The 12,397-nt window shown below is 43.6% G+C and overlaps 1 protein-coding gene and 5 non-coding genes across 7 annotated transcripts in view; all 6 read right to left on the bottom strand.

The window, feature by feature from the left end:
- Positions 1 to 451: 451 nt before the first annotated feature.
- On the bottom strand, positions 452 to 570 carry LOC125734705 (5S ribosomal RNA). The gene has a single exon (XR_007394008.1). It is a non-coding gene; the product is annotated as a 5S ribosomal RNA (ribosomal RNA).
- A 1,410-nt stretch (positions 571 to 1,980) lies between these two features.
- Positions 1,981 to 12,397, bottom strand: part of LOC125715571 (uncharacterized) — a 277,458-nt gene continuing 267,041 nt past the window's right edge. Inside the window, exon 2 of one of the 2 annotated variants that reach the window (XM_048987316.1) lies at positions 1,981 to 2,454. The gene's annotated coding sequence lies outside the window, so the exon portion shown is untranslated. Of the gene's footprint in view, positions 2,455 to 7,886; positions 7,999 to 12,397 lie in introns of those variants that run through there. The other variant, XM_048987305.1, reaches the window with a different exon arrangement.
- Positions 8,157 to 8,275, bottom strand: LOC125734622 (5S ribosomal RNA). The gene has a single exon (XR_007393926.1). It is a non-coding gene; the product is annotated as a 5S ribosomal RNA (ribosomal RNA).
- On the bottom strand, positions 9,349 to 9,467 carry LOC125737207 (5S ribosomal RNA). Its single transcript, XR_007396474.1, has one exon. It is a non-coding gene; the product is annotated as a 5S ribosomal RNA (ribosomal RNA).
- LOC125736367 (5S ribosomal RNA) lies at positions 10,542 to 10,660 on the bottom strand. The gene has a single exon (XR_007395647.1). It is a non-coding gene; the product is annotated as a 5S ribosomal RNA (ribosomal RNA).
- LOC125735349 (5S ribosomal RNA) lies at positions 11,740 to 11,858 on the bottom strand. Its single transcript, XR_007394646.1, has one exon. It is a non-coding gene; the product is annotated as a 5S ribosomal RNA (ribosomal RNA).

Below are 12,397 nucleotides of genomic sequence, written 5' to 3'. Positions count from 1 at the left end.
CGGCCAACCTGCTCTTTTAAATACAGCTTTTAGCAAGTTTTGAAAGGAGGAGAAGAGCAGACCTTGCTATGCCAATAATAACGAGTCTTCTGTGGTGAAGTCGTTTTTGCATAGAAAACAAAGCGGTGAGTTGAAGAGGAATTATATTAGTACTTTGTTTAAAACTGTGTGTAAAAAGCTGTCTCTTTATTATTAACAATAAGTTGTAAAACGTGAATGGGGAGTGACAGTCTTCAAGTTTGTGAGAAGATCGCGCCCTGGTGGAATAAAGGCACGAACAGCTTACAGCAGCTATAATTACCAGGCAGTATTTAGAGTAAAACGGTGTGTAAAAGCTGCCTTTATGAATGAGAGAAAAAAGAAATATATAAAATAGTAAAATGGAAGGGGAGTGATACATTTAAATTAATCGTGAAGTGGAGCGCCCCCTGTATAAAGTAAAAGTGAGAAAAGCTTACAGCACCTGGTATTCCCAGGTGGTCTCCCATCCAAGTACTAACCAGACCCTAGCCTGCTTAGCTTCCGAGATCAGACGAGATCGGGCGCGTTCAGGGTGGCATGGCCGTAAGCGAGAGACGCTACCAAAAATAGCCCTTTTGCATTACACGCGTCTATACATGCCAGTTAGTCCCATTGGATCCTACTCCTGTTTTTTTTTTTTTATCTGACTCACACTGCAGCACCACCATCCAATCGGCAGCACCGGACCCACACCAAACATTCACCAAACTACTCATCCGGCAGCCTACCACAATTATTCCATTCTTTCCGCATCCACACACTTCCTTCTCTTTAACTCCTTTTCACTACCGCACAGGTTAATCGCCGCACGTCCCCCGCCGGCAAACATTACTCCTTTGCCTACCGCATGCAGGCTTCTCTTAATGACCTTCTGTTATCAACTCCGCTAACAGCCACAAAATCTCCGCCGCACGAAGCCCACTGGTAGCTGCTGAATCACATGCTTCCCCAAAACGTCGCGCTGTCAGAACACTGGGAGCTACACACGCCAACAAGTCCATACTGCAGGCTGCAGCCAGAACAATTTTCTACATTCAAACATCGACGGCCTCTTCTCTCTAAAAATTCACCAGACCGCTTCTACCACCAACAAAGAAGTTTCCATCCCTAATTCCTCTGTGATTCCCACTAACCTAAACATTAATCTGGCATTGAAGGGTGTGAATTACCCCGACCAACCTGCTCTTTTAAATACAGCTTTTAGCAAGTTTTGAAGGGAGGAGAAGAGCAGACCTTGCTTTGCCAATAATATCGAGTCTTCTGTGGCGAAGTGGTTTTTGCATAGAAAACAAAGCTGTGAGTTGAAGTGGAATTATATCAGTACTTTGTTTAAAACTGTGTGTAAAAAGCTGTCTCTTTATCATTAACAATAAGTTGTAAAACGTGAATGGGGAGTGACAGTCTTCAAGTTTGTGAGAAGATCGCGCGCTGGTGGAATAAAGGCACGAACAGCTTACAGCACCTAGAATTACCAGTGTTGGGGAAAGCGCCCGGCGTTTCCACCCCAACTCCACATTTATGAGACACACACAGGTTACAGTTTTACTTGCAAGGGTACCCACACTCTCTGCAATGCAAACTACAGCAGAATGTGTTACAAAGGGTGGTTCCCCTTGGCTTTTTTATTCATAGTCAATGGGGGGCGCAAGAGAGGGAAGTGAGATTCTTATCTAAGTAGGCAGCTGTTAACCACTTACTTAGAGTACAATAACTAAGAGTATGTGGCTAGAAGATAAGAAATAACGTATACATATATATTTACACTCATTGCTGATCATACAGAAATGATTAACAACTGTTTCTTCAACCTAACAGTCCCTCCTGTTTATCATGACAGTATGATCAGAAGCATCAACATTGTACAAGTTGCAAAAGCACTTTAGGTACAACCTTCAATTAGACCACATTGTCATTATCCTGGAAAACATTATGAATTCATTATGAATTATATGTCTTCTTCATCGCCATCGCTGGAAACAGGCTCTGTCTCTATAGTTTGGGTAAGGGAGAGAAACATTGTACTGCGTGTCCGAAAAGCAGCGTTAAGAGCTTGATTAATAAACATTTTCAAACATGGTATAACAGTAATAAAACAACAGAAAAATAAAATGAAAAACAAAAGAAAATATAAGTGAAACATTACTTTGATATCCTATACCTGCAGAAGATATTCATAGCTCTGCCATACACCGTAGGTCCTTCACTATGAGTGAGCATTACTGAACAAACATAGCAATTTGTCACATTTTTCGCTGTTACAGTATCATGTACATATCGGTACCAGTAGTTTTGCATAAATGGATGTGAGTGGTCAGCGGGCAACGGGCGTAGATGGAAGTCATCATGGGTCCATCGCCGTAGGTGCTGTAATGGAGCTGGTGAGAGCCAGGACAACCATACAAGTCCTACAACAAGAATGATCCCTAGAGTCACCTTACCACATCCCCACCCTATCAGGGCCATCCTAATAGAGTGCAGCTCAGTTGTTTTCTTCACCGGGTTGAGACAACAGCACCCTATTGGTTACTGTGCCTTTGTAGCGGACTTCCACTGCTACTCTGTTGCTGAGGCCTCTGATAAGGGCTTGATGGGTTTACAGTGACTTTTGTGTATCCAGGAAGGTCGTTCTGCGATCTTTACTGCTGTTGGTGTTGTAAGGAGGACTTGATAAGGACCGTCCCACCGAGGTGTGCTCCAATCTTTCCGCAACAGGACCTTGACCAGGACCCAATCTCCCGGCTGCAAGTTATCCTGTTGAGTAGAAACAGAATTTACTGGCAGACTACTGGGGCTATGTTTTTGTTGTGATGTTAGTAGTTTACGCATCCAATCAGCCAGCGTATTTTCTCGGTCTGCTTTTTCTATGTCATTCATTTCAGTTGCTAGGGGAAATGGTCTACCATACACTATTTCAAAAGGTGTTCATCCTGCAGGAGTGGGAGTTATTCTCATCCATAATTTTACTAGAGACAAACATTCTGGCCACGGCCTTTTTGTCTCTTCCATTGTCTTTTTTAGCCTTGTTTTAATAGTGCCGTTGGTCCTTTCCACTAAGCCTGCGCTCTGGGGGTGATACGCACAATGATTCTTAAGCGTAAAACCTAATGCTTGTGAGCAAAGGGACATAGTCTGATTTACAAAATGAGTCCCATTGTCTGATCTTATAATATGAGGTATGCCATAGGTAGGGAAATAATGGCTTACCAAACATTTTGCAACGGTCATTGCATCACAATGCTTTACAGGGTATATTTCTACCCACTTAGAAAAGGTGTCTATAATAACTAGACAGTATTTCTTCCCTTGTGACCAAGATAATTCAATAAAATCCATATGTACAACTTGAAACGGATACTTAGCTGTGGGGAACTGGCCACGTTTTGGTCTGATGTTTCCTTGTGCATTGTGTTTACAACAAATTAAGCACGTCCTACAAAATTGTTTTGCATAATCAGAAAAATTTATAGCATAGAAATATTGTTGTATGATATGTACCATCCCTCCTGTTGAGACATGAGTATTTCCATGGCTCACCAAAGCAGCTGTTTTGTATAAATTTTTTGGTAGGATGGGCTTGTCATTCATATAGTAAACTTTCTCTCGTTGTATTGCTCCTCTTTTGATCCAACTTTGCAAAGGTTGAACTAGAAAAGCATAATCTGGTAACCATTCTCTACAATAATTGCAGAGCCCTAAAAAGGACATCATCTGTTGTTTAGTCTGTGGTTTAGGTGCTTCCTGTATAGCTTGTTTCCTTATCTCTAGCAGCGAGCGACCTTTTTGTGAAAGGTTATGCCCTAAATAGACAACTGTCTTTTTGCAATACTGCAACTTCTGTTTAGAAGCTTTATGTCCAGTATTGTATAAGTGCTGAAGCACAGTTAGGGTAGTTTCTTTGCAATGTTGTTCTGAATCTGCTGCTATTAAGATATCATCCACGTATAGTAATACCTGACTATGTGATGGAATTTCACAGGTACTCATAGAGTATCTAAGGGCCATGGTATATACATGTGGGCTTTCAGAAAATCCCTGAGGGAGTCTAGTATATGTATATTTTTTCCCTTTATAGGTAAATCCAAATAAATGTTGAGAATCAGGGTGCAATGGTACTGAGAAAAATGCATTGCTAAGATCCACTACTGAGAAGTAGCTTTTATCAGGAGTCAATGAGTTGAGCAATAAGTGTGGGTTGGGCACGTCTGGTGCTGCGTGTTGCACTATGTTATTAACCGGTCTTAAATCCTGCACCATGCGCCATTTCCCTGTATGTCCCTTCTGGACTGGAAAGATAGGAGTGTTGCAAGTGGCTTCAGGAGCCTCTCGCAATATTCCTGATGCTAACATGTCTTGCACTACAGGGGCTATACCTTTCTCTGCTTCAGGTTTTAATGGGTATTGCCTAACTACTGGACGGTGTTCTGATTTCACAGTTACTTTGTAAGGTGAGAATCCTTTCACCAGCCCTACATCAGTGGGGGAGGAGGACCATAACCCTTCTGGGAGGCGATCTAGATCTGGACATGATCCCTCCTCCAGGGTTGAAAAAATTTGTCAGGTTGGGTCCTTTAAGTGTGTGGTGGGAGTGGTTTGAACTCTCCATCCCAAAGGAAACCGCCACACATTGTGTTTCTCATCATAGCTCCAACAGGAGCCAGATACGGGTTGGTAGTCATTGTAACTGTGCATAGAATCTCGTAAGAACATCTCTACATCTCTCCACTGCATCTGGGGTGGTTTTGAAAGAGATACGTGTGGTGTTCTCTCTCTAAATACAGCCTGTTGCTTGTTAGATAAAATGACTGAGGCTGCTGAAAACCCAGTGGTGGGGTTAACATACATATGTTGTAAAGTAATACAAGTGTCTTGGAGGGCATGAAACGTTTTGTCATAGACATAATCTGGTCCAAGGGTGTCTTTGTACCACATAGTGACGTGTAAGGCATCGTCAGGCATGAACTGGGCCTGTCTAGGGGACTGCTTTTCTCTAGTTTTCCGCAATAATTCTCGTGTCTGTGCAGTTCCCCCTAGGTCCAGAGACCAGTAATATTGTGGTGTTGTGGTTCCTTGCACAACATAAGCTTCCTCATTTACGATTGCTTTCATGCCAGTGGCTGTGGCAACCACGCTAATGCCCATTTGTACCATAAGGTCTCGGCCTAACAAGTTAACAGGACAAGAAGGGCTTATTAACACCTGTGCTTGACATTCAAGTCCAGTTTCCTTATCTTTTACTGCAACTGGGTTTGTTAACTGATGTCTGTCTGTCTGACCTCCTGCCGTTTTTATATTTATGACTGATGAAGAATATGTGACTCCGGGAGGACTGGAGGTTAGGACAGTCCTACATGCTCCAGTGTCACACAGACATTCATATACTTTGCCGTTTATGACTAACTTCCGACTTGGCAAGGTTTCCCACTGCCTTTCTGCTAATAACTGACACACTGCTTGTAAATCTATTTCCTTATCTAAGAAGTCTTGTAAAGTGACCTCCGTTTCCTTTCTTAAAATCACCTCTGTTTTGCCTCGGATGGTGTCGGTAACAGGGGCCTCCGAGGGGGGTCATTGATCATTGTTTTCAATGGAGTTTGGGTTATATGGTTGTTTCCCTACTCTACAATTCCTAGCTAAGTGTCCAGGTTTCCTGCATGTCCAGCAAATGTTATCTTGCTGAGACGAATTCCTGTAATTGTTTCTAAAAACACCTCTCCCCCTTCCTCGGCCTCTTGACCTTCCTCTGAACCCTCCCCTCCCCGGAGGATTCATTTGCACTAGCGCTACTACTTCTGAGGCGCTGAATATTGTGTCTGTCTTTTCCTGTTTCTGCGCTCTCTACGCGTGTTGGGCATATTCTAGTGCTTGTTGGACTGAACCAGTATTCTGATGTACCCAATGTTTGTCAAGATATTTTCGCAATTCGGGCTTTAGGCCTGCGACAAAAGCTCGTTTTAGCTGTTGTTGGTACACTCCTACTGCCTCTTCATCAAATGGGATCCCTGAGTTTCCTCTAAATACAACTCTCTTTATTTTCTATCACTTTATTCTATCCATAAAATCCTCAGGTTCCTCTCCATCTTTTTGTTTACATTGCGCTATTCGTCCATAGTCTGCGTGTCTTACGAAGGCTGTCTCTACCCTGTTTCGCAAGTCTCGTAATGCTTGTATGAGTTCCTGCGAGTCATGTGCTAAGACTTCATCATTATTACCATGTCCTGTGAAGTCTCCCGCTACACGTCCCCATTTATGGGTAAACAACTGTCTGAGACATCTATACATTTCCCTGCCGTTCAAATGAAAACTACTTTGTAATTCTAGGATGGCAGTCCAAAACTCGGGTACCCCTTCTTCAACCGGGGGTATTCCTTTTAAAGCTGCTGTTCTATCCTCAGCGGTCCAGGGTCTATATACTAACATAGTTTCGGGTCCTGCATTATTTGGGCCTCGATTTGGATTTGCCACTTCTACGAGGGGACACACCAAATCATTCTCCCAGTCTTCCTGTTCTGTGTAATTTTTTGGATGCCAGCGTACTTTACTTGTCTCCAGATCCTTTAACGGATACAGAGAAGGGTTAGACCCTCGGGTCATCATTCGAGATGATTCCCCTCCTCCTATTTGTCGTCTATTTACAGCTGGAACTGGTGCAGGTGCAATCATTGGAATTTGTGGGGGCAGTAAGGGAACTGGAGCGGCAAAAGATTTTGTTGCCGTCTCCTCATCTAGTGTGATTAAAGTCGCCTGTAATTTTTTCTCCTTATTTCCCTTTTTTTGCTGTCTTTTATTATCTCTTAATTTACTCTGTTCTAACCATGCATCAGAAAAAACATATTCTTTTTTTCTGTCTTTACCTTCTTTCTTATTGGTAGTCTGTAACATCTCCAGTTTTAAGTTTCCCTGTAATTTTAATATATCTGGAGTGTGGAGTTTTCCTTCAAACCCATGTTTTTTCCTCCATCTCTGACTACTTATTTGTCCTGATCCTGGCTTATATCCTTCCATAAACTTCTCATCTCCCTCTTGTTCCATTTGTTTACTTTGATTCTTCCCCATTGTTACCTTTTAATGGATACACTACAAAAAATAAAAAATCCTAAAAGCAAGTCTCTGGCATGAGACCTCAGGAGGACACTAACACGGCCTTCTACTGCTCACTATTAGAGCAGCGGTGTTAGTTTTCAGGGATGAAACCCGTCCTTAATCCTTCAGTCACCAGTATGTTGTTGCTTTTAGGGTGGATCGTGTAGGTTAATCTAAAACCTATAAAAACACATCCACATACAACACTGTATATATTTCCAATAACGCCTACTTTCTCTCCCGGTTAATTTCGGCTAACCTCAACCACATGCATGTCTTGGCCACCTACTTATTTAGGTGCCGTATCTCTCACTTGGCCACCTACTCACTTAGGTGCCATATCTCTCACCTGTATAGTGTGCTCTCTGATCCGTCACCGAGGTCCTTCAGACATCACCAGACGTCGAGCGCAGTTCTAACCACCGGCCTGATGACGAATTCACATCACAGGTCTTTCTTGCACCCGTCTTCGAGTGACTGCCGGCAGTTTTCGGTGTCGCTTCTCTCGGCGTACTGGAGACGTCTTCGGGATTCCTCGGATCCGGCTCGAAGGACCAAATTCTATGTTGGGGAAAGCGCCCGGCGTTTCCACCCCAACTCCACATTTATGAGACACACACAGGTTACAGTTTTACTTGCAAGGATACCCACACTCTCTGCAATGCAAACTACAGCAGAATGTGTTACAAAGGGTGGTTCCCCTTGCCTTCTTTATGTATAGTCAATGGGGGGCGCAAGAGAGGGAAGTGAGAATCTTATCTAAGTAGGCAGCTGTTAACCACTTACTTAGAGTACAATAGCTAAGAGTATGTGGCTAGAAGATAAGAAATAACGTATACATATATATTTACACTCATTGCTGATCATACAGAAATGATTAACAACTGTTTCTTCAACCTAACAACCAGGCAGTATTTAGAGTAAAACGGTTTCTAAAAGCTGCCTTTATGAATGAGAGAAAAAAGAAATATATAATATAGTAAAATGGAAGGGGAGTGATAGATTTAAATTAATCGTGAAGTGGAGCGCCCCCTGTATAAAGTAAAAGTGAGAAAAGCTTACAGCACCTGGTATTCCCAGGTGGTCTTCCATTCAAGTACTAACCAGACCCTACCCTGCTTAGCTTCCGAGATCAGACGAGATCGGGCACGTTCAGGGTGGTATGGCCGTAAGCGAGAGACGCTACCAAAAATAGCCCTTTTGCATTACACGCGTCTATACATACCAGTTAGTCCCATTGGATCCTACTCCTGTTTTTTTTTTTTTATCTGACTCTCACTGCAGCACCACCATCCAATCGGCAGTGCCGGACCCACACCAAACATTCACCAAACTACTCATCCGGCAGCCTACCACAATTATTCCATTCTTTCCGCATCCGCACACTTCCTTCTCTTTAACTCCTTTTCACTACCGCACAGGTTAATCGCTGCACGTCCCCCGCCGGCAAACATTACTCCTTTGCCTTCCTCTTGCAGGCTTCTCTTAACAACCCTCTGTTATCAACTCCGCTAACAGCCACAAAATCTCCGCCGCACGAAGCCCACTGGTTGCTGTTGAATCACATGCTTCCCCAAAATGTCACGCTGTCAGAACACTGGGAGCTACACACACCAACAAGTCCATACTGCAGGCTGCAGCCAGAACAATTTTCTACATTCAAACATCGACGGCCTCTTCTCTCTAAAAATTCACCAGACCGCTTCTACCACCAGCAAAGAAGTTTCCATCCCTAATTCCTCTGTGATTCCCACTAACCTAAACATTAAGCTGGCATTGAAGGGTGTGAATTACCCCGGCCAATCTGTTCTTTTAAATACAGCTTTTAGCAAGTTTTGAAAGGAGAAGAGCAGAACTTGCTATGCCAATAATATCGAGTCTTCTGTGGCGAAGTGGTTTTTGCATAGAAAACAAAGCGGTCAGTTGAAGAGGAATAATATCAGTACTTTGTTTAAAACTGTGTGTAAAAAGCTGTCTCTTTATCATTAACAATAAGTTGTAAAACGTGAATGGGGAGTGACAGTCTTCAAGTTTGTCAGAAGATCGCGCCCTGGTGGAATAAAGGCACGAACAGCTTACAGCACCTAGAATTACCAGGAAGTATTTAGAGTAAAACGGTTTCTAAAAGCTGGCTTCATGAAAGAGAGAAAAAAATATATATATATAAAATAGTAAAATGGAAGGGGAGTGCTAGATTTAAATTAATCGTGAAGTGGAGCGCCCCCTGTATAAAGTAAAAGTGAGAAAAGCTTACAGCACGTGGTATTCCCAGGAGGTCTCCCATCCAAGTACTAACCAGACCCTACCCTGATTGGCTTCCGAGATCCGATGAGATCGGGCGTGTTCAGGGTGGTATGGCCATAAGCGAGAGACGCTACCAAAAACAGCCCTTTTGCATTACACGCGTCTATACATGCCAGTTAGTCCCATTGGATCCTGCTCCTGGTTTTTTTTTTTTTTATCTGACTCACACTGCAGCCCCACCATCCAATCGGCAGCGCCGGACCCACACCAAACATTCACCAAACTACTCAGCCGGCAGCCTACCACAATTATTCCATTCTTTCCGCATCCGCACACTTCCTTCTTTTTAACTCCTTTTCACTACCGCACAGGTTAATCGCCGCACGTCCCCCGCCGGCAAACATTACTCCTTTGCCTACCGCATGCAGGCTTCTCTTAATGACCTTCTGTTATCAACTCCGCTAACAGCCACAAAATCTCCGCCGCACGAAGCCCACTGGTAGCTGCTGAATCACATGCTTCCCCAAAACGTCGCGCTGTCAGAACACTGGGAGCTACACACACCAACAAGTCCATACTGCAGGCTGCAGCCAGAACAATTTTCTACATTCAAACATCGACGGCCTCTTCTCTCTAAAAATTCACCAGACCGCTTCTACCACCAACAAAGAAGTTTCCATCCCTAATTCCTCTGTGATTCCCACTAACCTAAACATTAAGCTGGCATTGAAGTGTGTGAATTACCATGGCCAACCTGCTCTTTTAAATACAGCTTTTAGCAAGTTTTGAAAGGAGGAGAAGAGCAGACCTTGCTATGCCAATAATATCGAATCTTTTGTGGTGAAGTGGTTTTTGCATAGAAAACAAAGCGGTGAGTTGAAGAGGAATTATATCAGTACTTTGTTTAAAACTGTGTGTAAAAAGCTGTCTCTTTATCATTAACAATAAGTTGTAAAACGTGAATGGGGAGTGACAGTCTTCAAGTTTGTGAGAAGATCGCGCCCTGGTGGAATAAAGGCACGAACAGCTTACAGCAGCTATAATTACCTGGCAGTATTTAGAGTAAAACGTGTGTAAAAGCTGCCTTTATGAATGAGAGAAAAAAGAAATATATAAAATAGTAAAATGGAAGGGGAGTGATAGATTTAAATTAATCGTGAGGTGGAGTGCCCCCTGTATAAAGTAAAAGTGAGAAAAGCTTACAGCACGTGGTATTCCCAGGAAGTCTCCCATCCAAGTACTAACCAGACCCTACCCTGCTTGGCTTCCGAGATCGGATGAGATCGGGCGTGTTCAGGGTGGTATGGCCATAAGCGAGAGACGCGACCAAAAACAGCCCTTTTGCATTACACGCGTCTATACATGCCAGTTAGTCCCATTGGATCCTACTCCTGGTTTTTTTTTTTTTTTTAACTGACTCACACTGCAGCACCACCATCCAATCGGCAGCGCCGGACCCACACCAAACATTCACCAAACTACTCAGCCGGCAGCCTACCACAATTATTCAATTCTTTCCGCATCCGCACACTTCCTTCTTTTTAACTCCTTTTCACTACCGCACAGGTTAATCGCCGCACGTCCCCCGCCGGCAAACATTACTCCTTTGCCTACTGCATGCAGGCTTCTCTTAACGACCCTCTGTTATCAACTCCGCTAACAGCCACAAAATCTCCGCCGCACGAAGCCCACTGGTAGCTGCTGAATCACATGCTTCCCCAAAACGTCGCGCTGTCAGAACACTGGGAGCTACACACACCAACAAGTCCATACTGCAGGCTGCAGCCAGAACAATTTTCTACATTCAAACATCGACGGCCTCTTCTCTCTAAAAATTCACCAGACCGCTTCTACCACCAGCAAAGAAGTTTCCATCCCTAATTCCTCTGTGATTCCCACTAACCTAAACATTAAGCTGGCATTGAAGGGTGTGAATTACCCCGGCCAATCTCTTCTTTTAAATACAGCTTTTAGCAAGTTTTGAAAGGAGAAGAGCAGAACTTGCTATGCCAATAATATCGAGTCTTCTGTGGCGAAGTGGTTTTTGCATAGAAAACAAAGCGGTCAGTTGAAGAGGAATAATATCAGTACTTTGTTTAAAACTGTGTGTAAAATGCTGTCTCTTTATCATTAACAATAAGTTGTAAAACGTGAATGGGGAGTGACAGTCTTCAAGTTTGTCAGAAGATCGCGCCCTGGTGGAATAAAGGCACGAACAGCTTACAGCACCTAGAATTACCAGGAAGTATTTAGAGTAAAACGGTTTCTAAAAGCTGCCTTTATGAATGAGAGAAAAAAATATATATATATATAAAATAGTAAAATGGAAGGGGAGTGATAGATTTAAATTAATCGTGAAGTGGAGCGCCCCCTGTATAAAGTAAAAGTGAGAAAAGCTTACAGCACCTGGTATTCCCAGGTGGTCTCCCATCCAAGTACTAACCAGACCCTACCCTGCTTAGCTTCCGAGATCAGACGAGATCGGGCGTGTTCAGGGTGGTATGGCCGTAAGCGAGAGATGTTACCAAAAACAGCCCTTTTGCATTACACGCGTCTATACATGCCAGTTAGTCCCATTGGATCCTACTCCTGTTTTTTTTTTTTTTATCTGACTCACACTGCAGCCCCACCATCCAATCGGCAGCGCCGGACCCACACCAAACATTCACCAAACTACTCAGCCGGCAGCCTACCACAATTATTCCATTCTTTCCGCATCCGCACACTTCCTTCTTTTTAACTCCTTTTCACTACCGCACAGGTTAATCGCCGCACGTCCCCCGCCGGCAAACATTACTCCTTTGCCTACTGCATGCAGGCTTCTCTTAACGACCCTCTGTTATCAACTCCGCTAACAGCCACAAAATCTCCGCCGCACGAAGCCCACTGGTAGCTGCTGAATCACATGCTTCCCCAAAACGTCGCGCTGTCAGAACACTGGGAGCTACACACACCAACAAGTCCATACTGCAGGCTGCAGCCAGAACTATTTTCTACATTCAAACATCGACGGCCTCTTCTCTCTAAAAATTCACCAGACCGCTTCTAGCAC

This window comes from Brienomyrus brachyistius, chromosome 2, assembly GCF_023856365.1.
Source record: "Brienomyrus brachyistius isolate T26 chromosome 2, BBRACH_0.4, whole genome shotgun sequence".
Taxonomy (NCBI): Eukaryota; Metazoa; Chordata; class Actinopteri; order Osteoglossiformes; family Mormyridae; genus Brienomyrus; species Brienomyrus brachyistius.
Note: the sequence above shows the minus strand (reverse complement) of the source record. Positions and strands in the feature narration are given on the sequence as shown.